Below are 19,879 nucleotides of genomic sequence, written 5' to 3' on the forward strand. Positions count from 1 at the left end.
GTCAGAAGCTGACCTCTGCTCTATTCCCTCTATTCCTTCGGGGATTTTGTGACCATGGCCAAGTCATGGTGGCAGGACCTCAGCTCCCCTGTGTGCACCTGGGGTTGGCGTCATAGACCGTCTCCATGGCCTGCCAGCCCCAGTAGGTTTGTAACCGCATCTGAGGCCACTCGTGGCTTGACAAAGAAGAAAGAGACAGGCCGAGGGAGGGAGGTGGAGGTGAGGGTGGCGATGAGATGCGTTGGGGAGATGCAGAAGGAGCTAGAGAGGGAGGTAGTGAGGGGGAGTGGAGCAGGGCAGAAGCTGGGCAGAAGCTGGGCAGAAGCTAGGCAGATCCACCCAGCCCAGCACCCCTGCCCAAGGAAGTGTGGGAGCCTGGGTGGGGAAGAAGTGTGGGAGGAACAGGGGAGACCCTGCCTTCATGCTGCTCGCAGGCAGGGCCCTCCCTGTTGGTGAGGGGTGCTTTTAGGCAGGTGTCCCTGGTCGGGGGAGGCCAGTCTAGATCAGAAGAGCAGGCTTGACCCCTCCTTGGCCTTTAGCATTGCCTTGAGGCCAAGTGAGGGTCCTCGACTGGTGGACATGGCTCTCGAGAGGCCTGTGGACTGATTCTACCACACGTGGCTGCCTCTCCGTGAGCCGCACAGGCAGCGTGCTAGGCCTGCGTGCCTCGCCGGAGGGAGGGCTGAGTCGCACTGGCTGGGACATGGGAAACAAGCCACCCAGCCACGCCAACTCCGAGGCAGACGAATGCCACTTTCTGCATGATATTTCCCCCAGATGTCCGCATCTTTCCCCCAGATGTCATCAGTGCCTGCTTCCCTCCCTGTGGAGGGCTTTAAGGGCTGACCCCCAAAGTCCATCTTTCCCCCAGATGTCATCAGTGCCTGCTTCCCTCCTTGTGGAGGGCTCTGACGGCCGACCCCAGGGTGGGAGAGGTCCAGCCCCCCGGTGGCAGGAGCAGTTTAAACTGCGGGTAAGTGTGCTCCAGGGGCCCTGGTTCTGCAGAGCCACACGCCGAGGCTCCTGAGCTATGTGAGGAATCCAGGGTGCAGCTCACTGCGCGTCGCCCAACTGCCCTGGGAACCGGCACTGCAGGGTCAGGTGCATCCCTTTCCATGTGAGCTCCTGGCCAGCCCAGGCAGACAGGGGAGGCCACACAGTTTCCAGGCAGGCAGCGGCTGGGCAGTCACCTGAGCTGGCCCATACCTGCCGGGCTCCTGTCCCACCGGCTGTGTCCGGCCGGCCAGGGCTGGGGACATACACACCTGAGCTGCTCTCAGGAGCACTTTTACTGGTACCTCGAGGAACCTCAACCTCCTTGTTTCTAAGTTGCAACTCCATTAAGTGCTCTGCAGGTGAAAGATGCTGAGGTGGACACTAACGTCGGGAGGGAAGCCTAAACATTGACGTCATCTGTGCAAAAAGTCAGGAGCATCCACAGGTCCACTCTGTCCCGGACACACTCTCACGCTCTCTCCAGTTTGACTTTGCAATAACACAGCCCACGAGGGTCACCGTGACCTTGAAACAGTCCTGGCTACTTTAAAATTAGCTGCCCCTAGGAGCACGGAAGATGATTCATCCCGTGACAAATCTTGCCTTATGTCTCTTTTAAACACACACATCTAGGTATCAGGCAGCCTCACGGGGGCAGCTTGGTTGTGCTGGAACTCAGCCTCATTGACTCTGGTTTCATGTGCACCGAAACTGACTTTGAAACTTGCAGGAAGAGGCTGTCCTGGAAGAAGCTGCAGCCTGCAGAGACGGCCCTGGGCTTGCTTCCTGCATCGCTCCCTTCCTGCCACGGGGCTGTGCCAGGAGCTTCCATGCAGCTCTCACACACAAGGCAGGTCCCCAGCTGGCTCTCTGCAGAGCCTGACCTGAGGCACCCGTTCGATGAGAGCAGGTTCTCTCAGTGTAGAACCCAGACCAGCAGAAGCCGCATCACGGGGACGCGTCAGAGACGCACTGCTCAGCCCAGAACTGCCAGGCCTGGCAGCTGGGGTGCGGGGACCCTGGGACCCTGGGACCCTGATGTTGCGTGAGTTCAGGAAAAACAGCGTTGCCTTCCTGAATGCTGTTCCATTTACTTCTAGCTCCTACGTGTTTCTTCAAGTAAAACACAGTCGAGCCTCATTATTCATGGGCAAATTCGCCTACTCACTAGCATTTACCCTAACCCAGCTTCAATACTCAGGGCACCTCCACGGTCATTGGTGGACGTCACAACGTCACAGCAATGAGACGTGAGTTTCCTGACATGGTGTCTGGGCGGGGGCAGAACGAGCCATGCTTTGGTGTCTCGTTTGTGTGTGCGTGAGTGTGTGAATGTGGGAGTATGTGAGTGTGTGTTCATGTGTGTGTTCATAAGCGTGTTCTCACCTCAACACTAACAACCCTGACTGGCATATGATGGCAGCCTCATGGGGCTCCAAGCCCATGTGTATGGGCTCCCTGTCTGTGCTGGAAGGTTCTACAGCAAAAATCAGCCCCTGCTCACCAGAGGCAAACTGAGCATGAAAGGAAATGAAAGACGTGAACTTTAATGCCTCTCATGTGCCGGGAGAACAAGGTCACACGGCAAATCACGGCTCTTGGGAATCAGGATGTGTTTGAAAACTTCAGGGGCTCTGAGCCCTCATGAACCCAACTGATGGGCAAGCAGCCCAGGCCCAGGCTGGAGATGGGGATGGGGCTGGCCATGGTCCCTGCCAGGAGCTGGCAGCCACTCCCGCCCCTCCTGCTCTCTCCATGTCCACTGGACACTGTCCCTGGTCCTGGGAGAAGAGGGAAGGCCTCTCGGCCTCCACTGGAGGGACTGCTGGGCGAGCCTGGTCTACACCACAGCACTCCCCACCACAGGAGCGACTTCACTGGCCCCAAGGGGGACACTTCCCTTAAAAGGATCATCCCACACTGACCCTTGTCTTGGGAATCCCAAGTCGGAGGTCACGTCAGAGGCAGGAATCCAGGCTCAGGGACATCTGCCCTGTCCCCAGAGGTCTTTGTTGTCCGAGGCCCTGCATTCTCTGGCTCTAAGGAATTCTGAAGCTATTTTGGACACTGCAGCCCTTCCCAGGGTGGCCAGGAGAGGACAGGCAGGCTTGCTTGGGGAGGGAGGAAGCCGTGGTCCACACTGGAGCATAGAAACCAGCCCTGTAAGCCACCCTGCTGGCCTCACAGGTTGTAGGGAGCAAAGGCCATGTTGAAGCCCAGGAGCCCCTCAGGAAGGAAACCCCTCAGATTAGGGAACATGGGGAGTGGGCAGCCACTCCTCCCCGCCCTCAGGCCCATAAGCTGCACTCCCCACAGTCCCCACGTTCATCCACAGGGAGGCCCCAGCAGGAAGGCAGGGCCAGGGCGCAGGGCGAGTTCGGGGGAATGGACTCCCCTGGGTTTCTCCCTGCCGATCGCTGTAGTGGTTGAGTCCTCCACTGAGCACAGCCACTCCTGTAGGCTTACCCCGCTGCAGCTCGCTCTCGGACCCTAATAAACAAGTGAGTCCTCTACTGAGCCGGCCACTCCTGTAGGCTCACCCCACTGCAGCTCGCTCTCGGACCCTAATAAACAAGTGAGTCCTCCACTGAGCCGGCCACTCCTGTAGGCTTACCCCGCTGCAGCTCGCTCTCGGACCCTAATAAACAAGTGAGTCCTCCACTGAGCCGGCCACTCCTGTAGGCTCACCCCACTGCAGCTCGCTCTCAGACCCTAATAAACAAGTGAGTCCTCCAATGAGCACGGCCACTCCTGTAGGCTCACCCCACTGCAGCTCGCTCTCGGACCCTAATAAACAAGTGAGTCCTCCACTGAGCCGGCCACTCCTGTAGCCTCGCCCTGCTGAACCACTCCTGTAGGCTCACCCCCACTGGACCACTACTGTAGGCTCACCCCGCTGGAGCACGCTCTCGGACGCTAATAAATGAGTTAGTAGCCCTGGGCACTGTACGTCCTGTGTTGAGTTCCACAAACCCTGCCTTTGCCTTTGTAAATCATCTCCTTTTTAAAGTCTTCACAGAGTATCAATTCTGACTATGCCCTCTGCTTCTTTGTGTGTCGTGTTTTTGAAATCTTTTCCAAACACACCCTCTAAAAGAGAGCCACTTACCATTTTTTTCTTCTCTCTTTTTTTTTTTGAGACTGAGTCTCACTCTGTCACCCAGGCTGTAGTGCAGTGGCGCGATTTTGACCCACTGCAAGCTCCACCTCCCAGGTTCAAATGATACTCTTGCCTCAGCCTCACGAGTAGCTGGGACTACAGGGACCTGCCAACACGCCCAGCTAATTTTTGTATTTTTTGTAGAGACGGGGTTTCACCGTGTTAGCCAGGATGGTCTCGATCTCCCGACCTCGTGATCCGCCCACCTCGACCTCCCAAAGTGCTGGGATTACAGGTGTGAGCCACTGCGCCCGGCCACATTTTCTAATTAGAATTTACAGTTTTGTTTTTGACATTTAAATCCTTAATCCACTGGGAGTTACTTTCATCTTTTTCCATATGGACAACTATTTTTTTCTAGCTCTACTGATTGAGAGGTTTCCCCTGTTTCCACCAACCTGCAAAGCCATTGGTTCCACCCACACAAAAATTTGTTCCTGAGTTCTCTGTCCAATCCTGGTGCCCATCTGTTTATCCAGGCAAAAATCTCACATCACTTCCACTGCTATAATTTCTTAACAATCCCAACATGCGGTGGAAAAATCTCGCTCCCTCTTCAGAAGTGTCCTGGCTATTCCTGTTTTTTTAGTCTTCCATATGCATTTTAGAATAATCACATCAAGTCTCACGGAACACATTTTTGGGATTTTGGTTGGACGTCCCCCAACCCCTGTCCCTGCCTGGCCATGCTGGGGAGATGCCCACCTTCTCCAGGGGCTTCGCTGCAAGGGACAGGCCTGACACCAGGATTCTCCAAGAACTGCCTGCGTCTCTTCCTGCTGAGCACTCACCTCACCGAAACCACAACAGGTAACGAACTCGGCCGCTGGTTCCTGCCCCAGGTCTGGCCAGTGGGGGCCCAGTGCTTCTGTTCACCAGCACCAGGGGCCTGGCCCACATCCCAGACAGCAAGGCGGGAGGACACAGAGGGGCTCTGCCTGCAGAGGCCTTCCAAACCCTGCCCGCCTGTGCCCCCCGGGTGGGCCGGCCAGGTCCCCTCCACTCATTCCACAGCCCGCAGCAGGTGACTTCGGGCTGGCGGCTGGTTGGGGAGGCTGCCTTTTTACCGCGCCGTGAGTGAGTTAAGGCTGAAGGCTGCTGCCCGGGGATCTCTGCGCCGACCTGCAGCAGCACACAGAGGGCTCCGTGTGGCTCTAAGGTGGGCAGGGAGAGCCAGTGGCAAGCTCAGAAGACTTCCAGAACCACCGGCCCACGGCAGCGGGAGTTGGCTGCGAGGATGTCCCAAGGCCGGGTGTCCTGCAGGGCTGGGCAAAGGGCACGCTGGCCTCTGCCTCCCCTCACGGGGCCGGGCAACACCCTGGATCTTTCCCTTTTCCTTCGTTTACAGAAACCCCTTGAGGGAGGCGAAGGTGGAGAGAAGAGCCAGACAGGAAACAGGAAAAGGGGAGGCAGATGGTGGGGAGGCAGGACAGGAGCTCAGAGGGAAGAGGGGGACCACCGTGGGGAGGGCAGGACGGAGAGGAGAGGGGCTCGGTGGGTGGGGCTGCAGCGTGAGGCCCCCACGACCACTGCCTTCCCAGGCTCGCCCCCCAGCCCCTTCACCTGCGTCCTGGACGTGACAGTCCTTGCTCTTCCCACCCCGGCCCTCCCAGCACCCCCAGGTCTCCTCCCACGAGTTGAGGGGCCAGAAACGCCATGTGTCCCCTTCACCGGCACCTGAAGGCAGAGCAGGGGAGTTGGGTCTGGACGAGCCTTTTCACTGAGAACATCCCCAGAGAGCTCAACTTCATTGTAAAAATTCATCCACATTTGTAGTCCTGGTCTTAAGGTTTTTTATTGACTTTGCTTATTGTAAGATACACCATGCATCCACAAGTGTGTGTGTGATGTGTTTGCGTGGTTTACAGAATAACATAAAAACCATCTGAAACACACCACTGTCCACAAGCTGAGTCTGAGGCCAAGGCTCCCAGGCAAGGAGGTGGTCCCTGGGGGCACGGGCAGGGCACGTGGAGACGGGGACCCAGAGGATGCACGGGAAAAACATGCCTTTATGGTTCAGTTACCTCCCACCGGGTCCCTCCCACAACATGCGGGGATTATGGGAGCCACAATTCAAGATGAGATTCAGGTGGGGACACAGCCAAACCACATCACCTGGCTACCTACTACTGTACCATGCATACCTGGCCAGGGAAACCCCCACCCGAGGGTGCAGACTGAACTAACTAGTGCTTGAACTGTCATGAATCATGTTTATTGACAGAGAATTGGCATACAACAAGCTGCACATCAGTGTCCATTTGACATGAGTTGACATCTGTGTGTACCCATGAATCCACTGCCACCATACAGGCAGTGAACAGACCCACTTCTCAGGGTTCCTTGTGTCCTCTGTCCTGTCCTCCACAGCCACTCCCAGTCCCGACCCCAGGCAACCATTGATCTATTTTCTGTCACATAGGTTGGTTTGCATTTGCTACAATCTTACGTGAACACAATCCTGCAGTTCACACCTTTTGGTCTGGCTTCTTTTCCTTGGCACGAGCTCTGTGCTGTTTGCCTGTGTTGTGGCCCACACTGAGTTCACTGCGTTCTGCTCCTGAGTGCCCTCCGTGGGAGAGGAGCTCCGGGTTGGCTGATACACTCGCCTCCTGACAGGAGCTTGCTTTGCCTCCAGTTTGCAGCCCTCACAAACAAGGCCGCTATGCACATGTGGCTTCAGGTCTTGATGTGGATGACTGAGGACCTGAATATCTGGATCACGAGACAGGTGTGTGTTTAACTTTTTAGCAAGTGGCAAAACTGCTTTTCAGAAGGGTTGTCCTACTGCGGAAGTGAGTGGCCTTCCCTGAGTTTCCAGTCAGTGCTGGGAGTTCCCTGAGTTTCCACACTCAGGGCCGGGAGTTCTAGCTGCTCCACACCTTTGACAACTCTTGCTACAGTCGGTCTCGTAAATCGTAACCTTTCCAGGGCCCCAGGATGAGAGAGTCTTTCGTTCCCCTTTTCACAGATGAGGAAACAGAGTCACAGAGAGGCTGAGGAATGTTCCCGAAGTCACAAACCCGGCGAGTCCTGGAGTCAGGCCTCGAGCTCTGAGCCGGGCGGAAACTCAGTGGGGGTCTCTGGAGAAGGCCTGAGCCACAGGCGCCACTCCCTATGGCTGAGGCTACAAAGCCTGTGGCACCCCCACAGCTGCTCCACAAATGGCTCCCAGAAGTGCTGACTCCCCGGTCCTTAATGGTTGGAGGCCCTGAAGTTGGAGGCCTGGTCTGAGCCGCCTCCGAGGAGGCAGAGCCCCTGCGTCCAGGTGGGGGCTGCTGGGCCTGTGGGCAGAGGGGGTGTCATGGGGCCCATGGGTGAGGAGCCACTGCTATGGGAAGGAGGCCGCCTGGCCGCTGGGTCACCCTCACGCTCACAGTGAGCTGGGCTTTGTCCTGCCTAGAGGAACAGGAAAAGGAGCTGCGTTGGTTTCCAGTCACAGTGTGGGGAGAGAAGCCCATGAAATCCCCTGGATATGGCTCACAGAGCCAAGAGTAAGTTGCAAAAAGGTGCAGTGCCTGGGCCCCATGGCTGAGTCCTTACTCGCATGCTCGCCAGGGCATTGCTCCCGGCACGAGGCCGCCCGCCTGCAGCAGGTCCGCAGGGGCACGGTGGGTCCCCGCCTGCTCCTCATGCCTTGAGCGCGTCATCCTTCCCGGGGTTCACGGCCTCTGACAGCCAGACCTCAACACGGCCAGCACGGTGTGCATGGTGTGGACGCCTCCTGCGCCGGGGCCACCAGAGTGGGCTCTCACCGGAGGAGAAAGACAGTCGGGGAGAGCAGCGCTGTCTGTCACGCTTTGTCACGCTTTGCCGGTGTCATCTGAGAAGTGGTGCAGGGGACACGGGGGCGTGACAGGACTGCTCCTGCAGTAGAGACCCTCTGTGGTGGTGTTCCTGGAACTCTCCCGAAGCCTCTCTTGTTGACATGCATGCCTCACTGAGGAGGGCACACAGCAGAGCTGAGTTATACGCACACCCTGCAATCAAACATGCCCCACATCACACCTGGAGTCACGCAGACCCCAGGCAGCCTGCACAAAATGCCAAACAAGAAAAAACTGCAAGAAAACGACCGCCACACGCCTTTCTAGAACATGCAACCTAAGGATCAAATCCCACAACCAAAGGTGCACAGAGAGGTGTTGGGGAGAGGACAAGGGCAGCCTCCACACTAGAGGACAGAGCGGGGCTGGCGTGGCAGCCACAGGGACACAGCAGGCCCATCCAAGACAGGAGGAGGCCTGGAGCCAGCAAGGTAACCTCGCAGGGAGCAGGGGCTGATGGGGCGTAGCAAGGCTCAGCGCAGGGGTCCGGGTGTGGGGAGCCTGGGTCCTAGTCGACTGTGGGGCCGGGGGCTGAGCCTGGGTATCAGTCAGCTGTGGGGCCGAGGGCTGAGCCTGGGTGTCAGCCGGCTGTGGGGCCGGGGGCTGAGCCTGGGTGTCAGCCGGCTGTGGGGCCGGGGGCTGAGCCTGGGTGTCAGCCGGCTGTGGGGCCGGGGGCTGAGCCTGGGTCGCAGCCGGCTGTGGGGCCGGGGGCTGAGCCTGGGTGTCAGCCGGCTGTGGGGTCGGGGGCTGAGCCTGGGTGTCAGCCGGCTGTGGGGCCGGGGGCTGAGCCTGGGTTGCAGTCGGCTGTGGGGTCGGGGGCTGAGCCTGGGTCCCAGTCGGCTGTGGGGTCGGGGGCTGAGCAGGCACTCTTAGGCCGTCTACCTCCGAACCCAGCTCTTCCCTTGTGGCCATGCAGGCTTGGGGAAAATGGCCTCCTCTCTGTGAACCCGGTCTCTGAAATGGGATCAGACCCCGGCCTACACTCTCTCCACCTCGGCTCCTGTCCGATTGCTGAGGTTTAGTGGATTGTCATGTTGGATCCCCCCAGCTGGTTCAGGAGGCAAACACTGTTATTACTGCCATTTTTCAGATGAGGACCAGCTCAGGAGGTCAGAGGGGCGAGCATCTGCCAAGGTCCTCGCTGGCAAGTGGACATGGGCCAGGCAGGACGGCTGCAGAAGCTGAGTGTGCCTCTCCCGCTTCACCACCCCTCGGTGTGAACTCCCTATCTATGAATTTAGAGGATGTCCTGGGTGGGTTCCCTGGAGACTTGAGCCTGAGGAAAGGGTTAAGTGCAAGAGCTTTGTGGGGACTGTGATCCAGGGAGCAGGCGGAGAGCAAAGCAGGGGACAGGCAGGGTGATGACGCGATGGAGCCCTGAGCTGACCGGCCTGGGGACCACTGGGTGTCCCATCCTCTTTCTAACATCGAAAGCTCTGCTCTTCACCCTTGGGCTTCACTGAGGGAACGAAGGGGCGCTCACGTTTGTGGAGACTCTTTCCAATCCCTTGGTACAAGTTTATCCTTTTGATGAAGTTGTTTGCACACCTTTCAAGGCTCACTGCGGGCATTTCATGTTTCGTGACTATCGTGAAGACATTTTTTCTATCATACTATATTAGTTATTGTTGATGTATATGAAAACTATTGGTTTGTTTCGATGTTCACCTTGCCTATGCACATCATCCCCAACTTTTATTTATTCTGATACCTTTGCAGTGTTCTGACAGATTTCTCTTGGAATTTCTAGAGGGACAATGCTGTCATCTGCAAATAACTCAATATGCTTATTCTCCATCTCATTCCTTATCTGATCACATGATCTAGGATCTCGAGAAGTATCAAGTGTTTATTCTTATCAAATTTTATCATTTTCTTTTTGGTGATTTTAAAAGGAATGCAAAATATTTCACAATCTATTCTCAATATTTGGGAGATGACTTTTATGAAGTTAAGAATGCATGCTGGCCAGGCATGGTGGCTCACACCTATAATCCCAGCACTTTGGGAGGCTGAGGTGGGCAGGTCACTCGAGCCCAGGAGTTCAAGACGAGCCTGGGCAGCATGGAGAAACCCTATCTCTACAAAAAATACAAAAATTAGCTGGGCATGGTGGCACGTGCCTGTAGTCCCAGCTACTCAGGAGGCTGAGGCAAGAGGATTGCTTGGGCCCAGGAATTCAAGGTTGCAGTGAGCCATGATTACAGCATCGCACTCCAGCCTGGGTGACAGTGAGACCCTATCTCAAAAAAGAAAAGAAAAGGAAGAAAAGAAAGCATGCTTTGCCCCATAGCAAAAGAGTTTTTATCATCAAGTGTTGAATTTTATTGAACATCTTGGAATTTATTGATGCATCCCATGGCTTTCTGTTCTGATAAAGCAGTGACTTGTGGTCGCTGATGTCCTAATATTGACCCATCTTTATATTTCTGAATGTGATGGGATTCTGAGCCTCTGTATTTCTAGGGGAGACTAGTCTCTGTGTGATGTATGACGAATTGGAAAATTCATTCCTTATCTGATCACATCGTCTAGGATCTCAAGAAGTATCAAATGTTTATTCTTATGAAATTTTATCAGTTTTTCTATGATCTGTAAGAATAACTTTGAATGGTGGGTTGTGTGTGTGTGTGTGTTTTGATACAGGGTCTTGCTCTGCTGCCCAGGTTGGAGTCCAGTGGCCCGATCTCGGCTCACTGCAACCTCTGCCTCCCGGGTTCAAGCGATTCTCCCCCCTCAGCCTCCCGAGTAGCTGGGATTACAGGCACGTGCCACTACACCTGGCTAATGTTTGTATTTTAAGTAGAGATGGGGTTTCACCACGTTGGCCAGGCTGGTCTCGAACTCCTGGACTCAAGTAATCCGCCCATCTCGGCCTCCCAAAGTGCTGGGATTACAGGCGTGAGCCACTGTCCCCCAGCCGACTTTGAATGTTTCTGACCACTAAACAGTAAGGGTTTTGTGTGCATGGGATCATCGACTGTGTGCACTTAGGCGTCTGTCTCCTCCCACGCAACCGTGACATTTGTGAGGCTCAGCCCTGCTGTCACACCTTCCTCCTCATTGCCGAAGGTCACCACATTGCGTTAAACAACCACCGTCTCCATTTGACTGCTGAGGGACACTGGGCTATTTCTGGTTCAGACTGTGATGAACGGTGCTGCTGTGAAGGTTCCCGGGCACGTGTTTTTAGAACATGTGCGGTGGGGCGCATTCCCAGGAGAGGACTTCTCGTCAGATGCATGCATGCTCCACTTTATCAGAGAGGCCACTTCTCCAAAGAGACTGTACAATTTATGCTCCCACCAGCAGCATGGGGACGCTCCGCCCGGTTCTTATCCCCTCCAAGAGCTGGTGTTGTCCATTGTGTTCTTTTTAACCGATTCTGGGAGATGAGTAAAAGATTAACATAACCTTCTCTCATCAATATGGACAAGTTAATACTGATTTAACTTTCTAGCTATGTTTCCCTGAAAATCTAATCAAGGCAGAATGTTACCCAGGACGTGACCCCTGATGGGCGCATTGCACCTAAATTTGCAGGTCTTTGCAGGTACTAGAAATATCTGCTGGGGGTACCCTTGATTTCGGTTGCCCGGGTGCAGTGACCTGCTCCTGGGCGTGTTCCTTGATGCGTGCTGCACCGACCCCTCTGGAGCTGAACTAGAGACGGAACCGTAGGCCAGGGTTGTTTCACCCATCCATATGGATCTTGCTCTCCCATATCCCAGCTGCCACTTGATGGGAGAGGGGGAGAGGGGCCAGAGAAGAGGAGGCACCTTTGCTGAAAATCAATTGATCATATACACACGAATCTATTTCTGGACTCTATTCTGTTGTATTGGTCTATATTTGTTTCCTTTTGCAAACTGCACTATTTTGATGACTGCAGCTTTATAATAAAATATTGAAGACAGGGAGTAGCATTCTCCAACTCGTTCTTCCTTTTTCAACCTTGTTTTGGCTATTCTTGTTCCTTTGTGTTTTTATACAGAGTTTGTAATCAGCTTGCTAATAGTTACCAAAAAGTTGCTAGCATGTAGATTGTAATTGTGTTGTATTTATACATAATTTAGGGACAACTGACATCTTCACAATATTGAAACTTCTGATCAAGTATCTTCCGAGTCTTCATATTCCCTGCTGTGGTAAGTATTGCTTTTTGTTTCATTTCTAATTTTTCGTCGCTAGTATATAGAAACACAGCCAGTTGTTCTGTGTTGCCCTTATGTCCTGCAACCTTGCTAAACTCACTTATTAATTCTAAAAGTTTGTGTATAATCTCCTTAGGATTTCCTACAGACAATCATGTCGTGTGTGATTAGTCCTTTTTTATTTCTTCTTTTCCAATCTGTACCCCTTTATTTCTTGTTCTTGCCTAATTAAACTAAGATCTCCCATGCAATACTGTATAGAAATGGTGAAAGCAGCATCCTTCTTTTGTTCCTTACCTTGGGAGAAAGATTTCGTTTTACAATATTAAGTATAAAATTATGCTCTTTACCAGGCTGAGAAAATTCCCTTCTATTCCTAACTTCCTGAACTTTTTAAAGAATGGGCGTTTAATTTTGCTATATTATTTTTCTGTAGATGTGTATTTTTTGTAGGGAGATGATCCCGTGACTTTTTTCAGTTATTCTACTAATAGAGTGAATTATATTGACTGACTTTTGAATGTTAAACCAACCTTGCATCCCTGAGATGGTACCTGCTGGTCAGGATTGTGACGATCCTTTCTCTGCAGTACTGGGTTTTCTTTGCTAACATTTTGTCAAGGATTTTTGCAGGATATTGATCTGCAGTTTTATTTTCTTGCAGTGTCTCTGTCTGGTGTCAGAGTAATAGAGGCCTCACGAAATGAATTGGGAAGTTTCCCTTTCTCCTCTGTGTTCTAAAAGAGCTTCTGTAATTTGCAATTATTCCTTCAATAAATATTTTATAATATTGACCAGTGAAGACATCTGGGCTAGGGGTTTTCCTCCTAAATGGCTTTTAATTGAGTTTAATTTATTCAACAGACATGGAGCTATTCAGTTTTTAAAATTAAAATTGTTCACAAATGGTATTTTATAAATTCTCTATTTTCATAAGTAGCATTTATTACCCTTTTTATTTTTTAAGAGACAGGGTCTCACTCTGTCACCCTGGCTGGAGTGCAGTGGCGTGATCATAGCTCTCTGTAACCTTGAACTCCTGGGCTCAGACAATCGTCCTGCCTTGGCCTCCCAAAGTTCTGGTATTGCTGGCGTGAGACTCTGAGCCTGGCCCATCTTTTTAATATCTGTAGGATCTTTATTTCTTCTATTTTTTCATTCTTGATATTGGAAATTTACGTCAGTACCCTTTAAAAAAAAATCAGTCTGGGCCAGGCGCGGTGGTTCACACCTGTAATCTCAGCACTTTGGGAGGCCAAGGTGGGTGCATCACTTGAGGTCAGCAGTTCCAGGCCAGCCTGTCCAACATGGTGAAACCCCATCTCTACTAAAAATACAAAAATTAGCCGGGCGTGGTTGCTGATGCCTGTAATCCCAGCTACTCAGGAGGCTGAGGCAGGAGAATCACTTGAACCCAGGAGATGGAGGCTGCAGTGAGCCGAGATCACACCATTGCACTCCAGCCTGGGCAACAGAGTGAGACTCCATCAAAAAAAAAAAAAAAAAATCAGTCCAGACAGAATTTCCAGAAGACAAAACAAAACAAAAAAACAGCAGCTTTTGGCTTCAATAATTTTTCTCTACTGTTTTGGTCTGCTTCCTATTTTTCATTAATTTCAGTTCTGATATTTATTATTTCCTTTCTTCTGTTTACTTTGTGCTTAATTTGCTTTTTTCCTGGCTTCTTCAGTTGGAGGCTCAGGTCGTGTCCTTGTGCTCCTTCTTTTCTGCATTTAGTGCTATAAATTTCCCATTAAGCGCTGCATTAGCTTTTCCCCAGAAATTTGGATATGCTGTTATTTTCAATTAACTAAACAAAGTTTTAATTGTCTCCCAAGAGTCATACGATTTATTGAGAAATGTGTTGTTTAAAATTTCAAAATATGTTGGGACTTTCCAGATAACTATTTTTTACTTCTTGCTTAACTCTGTTATGCCCTAAAAGCATACTTTGTAGGATTTGTATTTTTAAAAATTTGTTAAGATATATCTTATGGCCCAGGATATGGTCTATCTTGGTGACGTCCATGCACATTTGAGAAGAATGTTCTAAGCTGTTGCTGGGTGGTGTGTTCTATGAACATCAATCAGCTCTAGGTGCTGGATAGTGTTGCTCATGCCCTCTGCATCCTTACTGATTTTTCTGTCCATGTGTCTGACAATTACCGAGAGAAGAGAGATGAAGTCTTAAAGCATAACTGGGGATCTGTCTATTTCTCTTGCCAGTTCGATGGGTTTTTCTTCATGGGGTTTGAAGCCCTGTTGTTTGGTACATGCTCATTTATGACTGTGATGTCTTCTTGGAGCCCTGAGCCTCATTATGATGCAAAGTCCCTCATCATCCATGTGGATGCTCCTTCTAGATCTACATCTACATCCACGTAGATGTTGAAATCTATTTGTCGGAGATGAAGCAGCGACTCCGCCTTTCTTTTGGCTAGTGCTTGAATGGTGTATTATGTTTAACTCTATATATGCCGTTAGATTTAAAGTGCATTTCTTGTAGCCACGATATAGTTGAATCCTGCTTTTTAAAATCCAATATGACAGCCCGGGCGTGGTGGCTCATGCCTGTAATCCCAGCACTTTGGGAGGCGGAGGCGGGCAGATCACGAGGTCAGGAGATCAAAACCATCCTGGCTAACACAGTGAAATCCTGTCTCTACTAGAAATACAAAAATATCAGCCAGGCATGGTGGTGAGCGCCTGTAGTCCCAGCTACTCAGGAGGGTGAGGCAGGAGAATGGTGTGAACTCGAGAGGCAGAGCTTGCCGTGAGCCGAGATGGCGCCACTGCACTCCAGCCTGGGAGACAGCGAGACTCTGTCTCAAAAAAATAAAAAAATAAAAATAAAATAAACAAAATCCAATCTGACAATCTATCTTTTAACTGGTATGGCTAGACCATCCACATTTAATAGATTATTGATACAATTGCATTTTAAGCTACCATTTTGTCACGTGTTTTCTATTTGTTACATGTTTTTTGCTTCTTTTGCTCGCTTTTCTGCCTTCTCTTGGTTAACTGAGCATTACTTTATCATTCCATTTTATGTCCTCTTGTCTTATAACTTATACCTCTTTTAGAAAATTGTACTCACTGTCCTAGGGTTAAGTCTTAAATTAATCAGAGTTTACCTTCGGATAGTATGAGACTGCTTCACATATAGTGTAAGGACCCCACAGCAGTATTTTCCCAACAATTTCTTCCATGCTCTGTGAATTATCATCACATGCTTTACCTTGGAGCATGTTATCAACATGATACAACACTACCATTTTCCCTTTAGATAGCTGTCATTTGCAGCAATTACAATTTTTAACTATTTCTTCCATTTCTATACTCTATTACTCTTCATGTCTGAAGGAAATAATGTATACAGTGGTCCAATTCCAAGACAAAGTGCCTTGAATCAGCTTAGGTCAGCAAACTGCAGAAGAAACAGGATATCCTAGGCCCCTGCTCGGATAGCCAACACCTGCTTCTTGGCCTCCCCCTTCCCCCCTTAATTTTTAAAAGTTATTTTCACTAGTAAAGAATTCTGAATCAGGCCACGAGTGGCAGCTCACGCCTGTAATCCCAGCACTTTGGGAGGCCGAGGCGGGCAGATTATGAAGTCAGGAGATTGAGACTGCCATGGCTAACATGGTGAAACCCCATCCCTACTAAAAATACAAAAAATTAGCTGGGCATGGTGGCAGGTGCTTGTAGTCCCAGCTACTCAGGAGGCTGAGGCATGAGAATGGCGTGAACCCGGGAGGCAGAGCTTGCAGTGAGCCGAGATTGCGCCACTGCACTCCAGCCCGGCTGACAGAGTGAGACTCCGTCTAAAAAAAAAAAAAAAAATCTGAATCAGCACTTTTTTTTCCTTTCAGTACTTGAAAGCCATCCCTCCATCATCATCCACCTTGCATAGTGTCTGCAGATAGTTCTGCTGTGCTTCTTATCTTTGTTTTTCTCGCGTCTCATGTGTCCCTCTCCCTCCCTTCTCCTCCCAGTTCCTTTAGAGAGTTTCTGCATGTCTTTTTCCCCAGCAGCTTGAATATGCACAGGTTTCTGTGCTTGTTTTTGTTTCTGTTCTATTTTGTTTGTTTTACTTTTTTGGTGTTTTACCTGATGGATGTTGTCTGAGTTTCTTTAATCTGTGCTTTGATGTCTGTCATTGATTTTGGAAAATTATTGACCATTATTTCTTCAAATATTCCTTGTCCACCCCCTCACCATCTGTGATTCCAATTGTATTATGTTACACTACTTGAGATCGTATTGTAATCCCTTGGAAACACGCTCTATGTTTTTCCTCTTATCTCTTTGGTTTTCCATTTGGATGATTTCTATAGAGCTATTTTCAAATTCATGGATTTCTTTGGCTAAGTCAAGTTTACTGACAAGCTTCTCAAAGCCATTTTTCATCTCTTTTACTGTGTTTTCATTTTTAGCATTTTCATTTTGTTCTTTCTCACAGTTTCTATCTCTTTTCAAGACAGCATATTATTTTAAGCAAAGAAATGGAAATAAGCTAAGTCTCATGAATGGTGGAAGAATTGACAAATAAGCTAAGTCTCATTAATTTTAGGGAGACTTAGCTAGTTTCATTCAATCATTTATGTAAATGTGTTCATCCTGGCATAGAAAGAGCTAGAACAGAAATTGAGCTTTAAAAGCAAGTTTCAAAACCATGGATATTATCTCATGTATGCTTTGTTTTTAAAATTCCACAAAGCAACATAATATTTCTAGAGTAACAAATATCTACAAAATGCATTTTGTAAAACAGCCTGGAAGGAAAACCCACAGAAGATGATAAGGGTTCGGTTTGGCAGGAGGCAGGGTTGGGACTCCAGCTTTACTGGTCACATGTGGAGTTTTTACAGTGAGGTTGTATCCTGTGTGAGCTATGTGTCTTCAGACAACTCACCCTGTGATTGGGTGGATGCTGCGGCAGGGAAGGGAGCACAAAGGGCCCTGGCAGGTGCAGGTGGAGGCAGGGCTGAGGCCAGGTCTGCTCTATGTCAAGAGGAGTGCAGCCTCTCACGAAAGCTGAACAATTCCTAGGCTCCTGCGCACTGCGGGTTGTAACCACGGCCCGGGCAGCTCCTCTGAGCCTGAGTGCAGCCCCTTCCCTGTCTGTACCACCTCTCCCTGCAAACCCATCAACCCCATCCCAGGCCCCACCTGCCCAGGAAGCAAGACAGACACCTGTGGTGCAGGCCCCAGACTTGAGGAATCTGCTACCGCTTCTTGGAACCCAGACACGGTCCTAAGCCTGCTCCACCTGCTCCACCCCAGGACCTTTGCCGGAGCTGCCCTCGGTCCTGGATGCTCTCTCCTCCCTGCGCACCCCACAGCCCATTCCTCCACAGCCCATGAGCCCTCCCCTGGTCCCTGCAATGAGCCATGGCCACTCCCCTGCTCCCCACACCTGTGCTCCAAGGCCCCCCAGGGACCTGGCACGTCCGTCTCTTTGGGGGCACTGGTTTGAGCCTGCCCCTACCAGAGGGCACAGAGCCTCCGGGACCCTGGTGGAGGGACAAACAGGGCCGAGCAGAGCTCCATGTGGACGCTGGGCGCTGCCCTCAGAGCACCTGCGGGTGTCTGTGCAGAAGGGCCCGGGAGGAGGTAAGGCGAATGGAGAGACTTTTGTTCTTATTTTCTACGTGTGTTTCTGCATTTTCTGTTGATTTTTCTGTGGTTATCACATATTACTCGTGTCTACAAAGGAAACAATACAACTCTAATAGAAAGAGGGGATGCTACAGAGCCTATGGGGACACAGCCAAGAGGCCAAGGTAAGGCCCCAAGTGAAATGAATGAGCAAAAAGAGTTCGTACAGCTACCAGGTAAGCAGTCACATGTGTTTCATAGTAGCTGCGTCTCCTACTGATCACACCCCCATAGTCCCCAAAGGTGGGGAGTGGGGCAGGAGAGAGGTAGGCCAACTCGGGCCACAGGTGGGCTGGCACCCGCCCTGCCCCAGCCCCTCCCTCCTGGGAGCCGCAGACAGGCCCCCAGGGCAGTGCATCAGGCCACACCTGCAGAGACCTGCTTCCCCTGGCAGCAGGCACCTCCCCTGACGGAAGACTTAGGAATGGGTTGGGTTGGGTGGAAGTGGTGCCCCAGGGCAGGTGAGATGGAAGAGGTGAAAGAGACCTGCACTGCAGGGTTAATGGACGGGGGCCAGACAGACCAGAAGCCTCGGGAGGAGAAGCCACCAGGACCCAGGACACATGAACACCCCTGACACACACTCACACGCACACAGGCTGACACACATGCACACACGGTACATAGTTACAGAAACACACACATGCACACACACACAGCACAGAGAGACATGCACACACATGCACACAAGGTACGGTCACAGACACACACACAGCAGACACACAGACACACCCACTGCACTGCAGAGACACCACCAAACCCTGATACACACAGACTCACTCCTCCATCCACCTGAGAAACAAAAGTTTTGCAGAAGTGTGGGATGACCACTTCTACTCTATGCTGTTCTCCTTAATCTTTTTATTTTTAAAAAATGTGGGTCATAATCCTTTACATTGATTTCCTTCCTCACTGCACCGCAAGCACTCAGAGAAGGACTCCAGGTTTGAAGGCAGATGCTGGTGGGGACCCGGCCAGGTGGCTGGGCGGGAAAAGGTGAGATGGGGCAGGATTGGGCCTGGGAAGGCTGAGGCAGGCAGGGATGATGCCAGCAGAGGAGAATCCCAAGCAGGCCCCGCGGCTGCGGCTGGAGAGCTCCAGGGGCGGAGAGGAGGTGGGAGGCAGCAGTCAGGTTGGGAGGACCCTGGCAAGCAAGCCCAGAGAGGAGGGCTGGGAGGGCCGGGCACTAGAAGTGTGAAGTCACTGCTGCCTCCTGGGGCTGCTTCAGAGGATGGGTGGGGTCACGTGTGGGGATACCAGGGAGACTGGAGACTACGCTGTTTGGTCCAGGCATAGGAGATGAGCCCTGGCCGGGAAGGGACAGTGTGGATGGGCCAGGCGGAATCAGAGGGTTTCAGAGAAAGCCGTCGAGCCAGTGCCATGAGTTTCGTGCACACGAGGAGGGAGCAGGCTGGGGGGGGTGTTGCTGGTGTGAGGGCTCTCTGGTTGCAGGCAGCGGTCCGGTTGGGTGGGGGCACAGCTGCCAGGAGGAAAGCGCCCAGGGCCTGCAGGTGGGGCTCAGGATGCTGGCCCTGAAGAAATAGAAACAGGGTTTTCACCTGGGAGGGAGGAGGAGCCTGGGAACTGGGGAGGAAGAGGCTCTGCTGGGCCGCGTCCTGGGAACAGGGAGACCTGGGGACAGATCTGGCCCTCGCACGCCCCTCCTGTCTCGCGTCCGTCCCTCCGTGCAGCCGGGGCAGGACCCTGCAGGGGCCTTGCGGGCCGGAGGTGCCGGCTTCCTCCTCCATCCCGTCCCCCCCGCGGTGAATCTCTTTATTCAAATCTCCCCCCTTCCCGCTGCCCCGCCGGACTCGGGCTGGGGTCGTAGCCCGGCGGGCAGCGGTGTTCACCTTCCGCATAAACCTGGGCTTCCTCGCGGGGCAGCCCCCGGGCCCTATGCTGGGTCGCAGCCTCGGGCGGTTCCCTCGGGGCGGGACGTGTCCCCGTCCGTCCTCGCCCGTCCCCGCCGCCCCCGGGTCCCGGCCCGCCCCGTCCTCGCAGCCGCAGGTCCGCTGCGGCGCCCGCCCCCCTCTCCCCTCCCCGGGCCTTGCCCTGCTCGTCGCTCCGCCCCCTGC

The 19,879-nt window shown here is 52.1% G+C and overlaps 1 long non-coding RNA gene across 3 annotated transcripts; it reads left to right on the forward strand.

Annotated features, from left to right (window-relative positions):
• Positions 1–4,453: 4,453 nt before the first annotated feature.
• LOC104004773 (uncharacterized) lies at positions 4,454–19,865 on the forward strand. 3 transcript variants are annotated; one of them, XR_677809.4, is made up of 5 exons: positions 4,454–4,966; positions 7,091–8,417; positions 12,063–12,134; positions 17,309–17,759; positions 17,861–19,865. It is a non-coding gene; the product is annotated as an uncharacterized LOC104004773 (long non-coding RNA). The 3 variants fall into 3 exon arrangements; XR_677806.5 differs by having other exon boundaries at positions 4,455–4,966; positions 7,131–8,417; positions 17,861–19,864; XR_677812.5 differs by lacking the exon at positions 7,091–8,417 and having other exon boundaries at positions 4,470–4,966; positions 17,861–19,855.
• The last annotated feature ends 14 nt before the right edge of the window (positions 19,866–19,879 follow it).

This window comes from Pan troglodytes, chromosome 22, assembly GCF_028858775.2.
Source record: "Pan troglodytes isolate AG18354 chromosome 22, NHGRI_mPanTro3-v2.0_pri, whole genome shotgun sequence".
Lineage (NCBI taxonomy): Eukaryota > Metazoa > Chordata > Mammalia > Primates > Hominidae > Pan > Pan troglodytes.